The following is a 5,847-nucleotide window of genomic DNA, read 5'->3' as shown; positions in this document are numbered from 1 at the left end:
AAGCTATTAAAAAATAATGGTATCGCCACTGCACTCCAACCTAGTGACAGAGCGAGACTCTATTTCAAAAAAAAAAAGGTATCATATTGAGGGATCCTTTTGCCACCACTCTTTTCATTCAACTTTATAGTATTTACTCATGTTGCCACATGTAGCTACTTCAGCCAATTTAATTGGTGTAGATGTTTCATTCATGACTGTATCACAATTTATTTTCCTTGACTATATCACATTTTCTGTACTATTGGGCATTTAGACTGCTTCCTATTGTTTGCTCTCATAAGCATTGTTGCAGTGTACATGTTTTTAATTTAAAATAAATTTTTTTTGAGACAGGGTCTTGCCCCGTCACCCAGGCTGGAGTGTAGTGGTACAACCACAGCTCACTGCAGCCTCAACCTCCTGGGCTCAAACAATCACCCTACCTCAGCCTCCTGAGTAGTTGGGACTACAGGTGCATACTACTATGCCTGGCTAATTTTTTTATTTTTATTTTTTTTGTAGAGGGGGCTCTCATTATGTTACCCAGGCTGGTCTCAAACTCCTGGGCTCAAATCATCTTCCAGCCTTAGCTTCCCAAAGTTCTGGCATTATAAGGGTGAGCCACCACACCTAGCTGCAATATACATTTTTTTTTTTTTTTTTTTGAGATGGAGTCTCACTCTGTCGCCCAGGCTGGAGTGCAGTGGTGTGATCTCGGCTCACTGCAAGCTCCGCCTCCCAGGTTCACGCCATTCTCCTGCCTCAGCCTCCCAAGTAGCTGGGACTACAGGTGCCACCACGCCAGGCTAACTTTTTTGTATTTTTAGTAGAGACGGGGATTTCACCATGTTAGCCAGGATGGTCTCGATCTCCTGACCTTGTGATCCGCCCTCCTCGGCCTCCCAAAGTGCAGGGATTACAGGCGTGAGCCACCGCGCCTGGCCTGCAATATACATTCTTATATGCCTTCTTGGGTACACGTGTGAGAGTTTTCTAGAGCATATACCTAGAAATAGAATTGCTGGGATGTAGGGGAAAACACCTCTTCTACTTTCCTGGATACTGCCAAATTGTGGCTGTGCTCAGTGGTTGTCCCAATTTTCACTTTCCCAGTAGAAAATGAGCAGTTCTCTGTCTCTCCACTGTTAGCAATACCCATTAATGTTGTCAATTTCTTTGTATGTCAAAGGGAAATCAATATTTATGGTTGTACTTCCTAAAGGTCTTCTATAAACAAATGGAATATCTTGTGAGATGTTGTTGCCCCCCCCCCACCACTATGTGTTAGACATCATGCTAAGTGCTTTACATACATTCTCTTATTTAAGTCTCATTTTTTTTTCTTTTTTCTGTCCGAGATGGAGTCTTATTCTATCTCCCAGGCTGGAGTGCAATGGCGTGATCTTGGCTCACTGCTACCTCTGCCTCCTGGGTTCAAGCAATTCTTCTGCCTCAGCCTCCTGAGTAGCGGGGTAATAGGCACATGCCACCATGCCTGGCTAATTTTTGTATTTTTAGTAGAGATGGGGTTTCACTATGTTGGCCAGGCTGGTTGTGAACTCCTGACCTCAAATGATCCGCCTACCTCAGCCTCCCTAAGTGCTAGGATTACAGGCATGAGCCACCACGCCCAGCCTAAGTCTCATGCTAACTATAGAAGGCAGGTATTAGGAAACAAGACTTAAAAGGGGTAATTAATTTATCTGATGTCATATGACTGGTAGGTGACAGGGAAGGATTTGAACTCAAGTCTATTAGATTTTAAGGGTCCTTTTGTTGGCCCAATGCTGAGCTGCATACATAATCTGTAGAAATTGCACTATATCAACTTTTTGTTTTTGTTTTCGTTATTTTGGAGAGAAGCAAGAATATTATTAATATTAGACTTTAATTTTACATCAACAACAACACTGTGTAACCAACAGCACAGGGAAGAGGTAGTGGAGAGAGAAGATGGTCTGGCTTCCTGTTCCTTAACTAGCCTTGACTTTAACAGCAGAGCCCAAGCAACCTAAGAGCACCTCACCTAGCCTCTTCATGAAGTGGGGAGAGATGGGAATTGGAAGTCAGAGGCTCATAACTTAAAGAAGGCTGATGGCAAGCCTGGGGAGAAGCCTGGAAATGAGGCAGGGGCTTTGGGCTGTGAGGAATCCCCTAGAGCAGGTCTTCGGCAAAGAACATGCCCCTGGCCCTGCCCAGGATGGATTCCTTGGTAGCGTCATATGGGTGCTCCTTGGAGGGGATCTCCAGGATGACTGGGATGGAGCACTGGTAGGCATCCAAGGCGTGCCTCACCATCTCTGTAATGTACTGGTTGATGAAGATGATGCCAATGTCGTCCTGTTTAGAAACTGCCGGAAAGTGTCTTTGATCTCACTGATGGTTGTATGCTTCTTCACCACCAGGAAATTGGGATGGTAGTTCTTGTTAAGCTCCCCTATGCCACCTGGCAGGAAACCAGTCATCGTGTCCTGGTCTCCGAACTGTCTTTTTAAATGAGGAGTTGAGAACTCGAATGTACTTTTGTGTACATGAAAGTTATAGAGCTTGGCCAGGCACAGTGACTCACACCTGTAATCCCAGCACTTTGGGAGGCCGAGGCAGGCGGATCACCTGAGGTCAGGAGTTTGAGACCAGCCTGGCCAACATGGTCTCTCCTAAAAATATAAAAATTAGCTGGGCATGGTGGCGCGTGCCTGTAGTCTCAGCTACTTGGGAGGCTGAAGCAGGAGAATTACTGGAACCAAGGAGGCAGAGGTTGCAATGCAATGAGCCTAGATCGTGCCACTGCACTCCAGCCTCAGTGACAGAGTGAGAGCCAATCTCAAAAAAAAAAAAAAAAATTTTATAGAGCTCAACTAAAAGTCTGGCGCTATGTTAATATGGGAGAGGTTGGGAGTGAGTGGGAGGTGTAGACAAAACAAGGTTGGCTGTCAGTTGATAATATTGAAGCTGGGTGACGCATACATGGGAGTGTGTATACTGTTTTATTCACTTTTTTGTTTGTTTCTTTGAGACAGGGACTTGTTCTGTCACCCAGGCTGTAGAGCAGTGGTATGATCACAGCTTGCTGCAGCATCAACCTCCCAGGTTCAAGCAATCCTCCCACCTCAGCCTCCTGAGTGGCTAGAACTACAGCTGTACACTACCGCACCCAGCTAATTTTTTTTTCTGTAAAGTTCTATTGAGTTAGTAAATTTTCCTTTTTCTTTTTTGTACAGATGAGGTTTCACCATGTTGCTTAAGCTGGTCTTGAACTTCTGGCCTCAAGCAATCCACCTGTCTTGGCCTCTCAAAGTGCTGGGATTACAGGCATGAGCCATTGTATCCAGGCTACTTTTTTTTTTTTAAATAAAATTTCTCTCTGTGCTCAGGATGGAGTGCAATAGCATGATCATAGCTCACTGAAACTTTGAATTCCCAGGCTCAAGTGATCCCCCTGCATCAGCCTCCTGAGTACCTAGGACTATAGGCACGTACCACCACAACTGGCTAATTTTTTATTTTTTATTTTTTTTTTGGTAGAGACAGGGTCTCTCAGCGGGGTGCGGTGGCTCACACCTGTAATCCCAGCACTTTCAGTGGCCGAGGCGGGCGGATCACCTAAGGTCAGGAGTTCGAGACCAGCCTGGCCAACATGGTGAAACTCCATCTCTACTAAAAATACAAAAATCAGCTCAGTGTGGTGGTGCACACCTGTAATCCCAGCTACTTGGGAGGCTGAGGCAGGAGAATCACTTGAACCCCAGAGGCAAAGTTTGCAATGAGCCTAAATTGCACCACTGTACTCCAGCCTAGGAAACAAGTGCTAAACTCTGTCTCAAAATAAATAAATAAATTCCATAATAAAAAGTAACATACAATTTTTTTTTAAAAGGCTAGCATCATGTTTAATGACATATTCACAGATTTAGGTATTGAATGAATTTGGGTCTCTGATGTGAAAATCAAAACTTAATAATACAGCATCTTTATAAAACACTTTATAGTTTGCAAAATATTTCCAAACTTTATCTCACAACTACTCTCAGAGGTAGATGGAGAGTACCTCTGAGATGATAATACTCCATTTCAGAGAAAAGAAAAGTGAAGTTCAAAGCAGTAGATCTGGGACTTTAACCCAGTTTTTAAACATGGAATTCAGTGATCTGCTCCTTTTATTCAAAATGGTTACAACCCTATGCTTTTTCTGATTATAACAGTAAGCCTGGGAAACAGTGAGACCGTATCTCTACTTAAAAACAAACAAACAAAAAATGTAGCTAGGCATGGTGGTCTGCCCCTGAGATGGGAGGATCGCTTGAGCCCAAGTGTTTGAGGTTATACTGAACCATGATCATGCCACTGCACTATGGCCTGGGGGACAGAATGAGACCCTGTCTCTAAAATAATAATATATGTATATAATTTTAAAACAATTTAAACAAATTACAAAGAAGAAAAATGTGACCCCACCACACAGAGATAGGTATTGTTAACATTTTGTATATTATTCTTCAAAATTTTGTTCTTAATTTTTTTTTTTTTTTTGAGATGGAGTCTCTCTGTTGCCCATGCGATTATTCTGACTCAGCCTCCCATGTAGCTGGGACTACAGGTGCACACCCCCATGCCCCACTAATTTTTGTTTTGTTTTGCTTTGTTTTTGACAGAATCTTGCAGTGTCGCCAGGCTGGAGTGCAGTGGCGCGATCTCAGCTCAATGCAACCTCTGCCGCCTGGGTTCAAGCGATTCTCCTGCCTCAGCTTCCCAAGTAGTGGGGACTACGGGCACAGGCCACCATGCCCAGCTAATTTTTTTATTTTTAGTAGAGACAGGGTTTCACCATGTTGGCCAGGATGGTCTCTATCTCTTGTCCTCGAGATCTGCCTGCCTCGGCCTCCCAAAATGCTGGAATTACAGGTGTAAGCCACCATGCCCGGCCTGTTTTAAATTTCTTTTTACAAAAATAAACATATGACATAGTTTTGTAATCTTCTTTGTCCCTTGAACAATTATGTAGTTTAAACATGTGGCTGTGTCAATAAATTCAGATCTGCATTTATTACATGGCACTCTTGTAACTAGTTTAACTGATCTTCTTTTGTTAAGCATTTAGATGGTTTCCAATTTTTCAAAATTATGAACAATGGCAAAATAAACTTTCTCGTATCTTGGCTCATTCATTATTACATTAGGATTCATGACTGGGAGTGGAAAATCTGGGTGAAAGCATTTAGAAGAATTTTGTAACATATTGCCACCAATCTCAGAAATGTATGGATTTATATTCTCAATCATCCAGTGGGGTATTTTTCCCCACCAATTCATAGTTGCTTTTCTTGAGACAAACGGAATTCAAACACACCAGTGAAAATACAGAGTTTAATTTGCTGACCTGTAATCAAGTTGAACTATTGAGCAAACCATTAATAAACGATTAACTGTGTTTGCTTAAAGTAATGATCTTCTGCCAGGCTCAGTGGTTTATGCCTGTAGTCCCAGCACTTTGGGAAGCTGAGGCAGGAGGATCGCTTGAGCACAGGAGTTCAAAACTAGCCTGGACACAAAGTGAGACCTTGTCTCTACCAAAAATCAAAAACTTAGCCAGACACGGTGGTACGCACCTGTGGTTCCAGCTACTTGAGTCCAGGAAGTGGAGGCTGCAGTAAGCCGAGATCGTGTCATTGCACTCCAGCCTGGGCGACAGAGTAAAACCTTGTTTCAAAGAAAAAAGAGAAAGAAAAGAGAAGAAAAGAAATGGTAATGACCTTCAAGCTTTAATGTGCATTAGAATCACATGGTGATTCCTGGGCTCTATTTCAGACACACGGACTTATACTGCAGGGGTCTGGGACCCAATAATGGGCCTTTTTTTTTTTTTTT

The 5,847-nt window shown here is 43.0% G+C and overlaps 1 pseudogene; it reads right to left on the bottom strand.

Annotated features, from left to right (window-relative positions):
• Window positions 1-2,136: 2,136 nt before the first annotated feature.
• The window catches only part of LOC105544391, a 5,149-nt pseudogene continuing 1,438 nt past the window's right edge, over window positions 2,137-5,847 (bottom strand).

Source organism: Mandrillus leucophaeus, unplaced genomic scaffold (assembly GCF_000951045.1).
Source record: "Mandrillus leucophaeus isolate KB7577 unplaced genomic scaffold, Mleu.le_1.0 Scaffold3, whole genome shotgun sequence".
Classification (NCBI taxonomy): domain Eukaryota; kingdom Metazoa; phylum Chordata; class Mammalia; order Primates; family Cercopithecidae; genus Mandrillus; species Mandrillus leucophaeus.
This window is presented reverse-complemented; position numbering and strand designations above follow the sequence as displayed.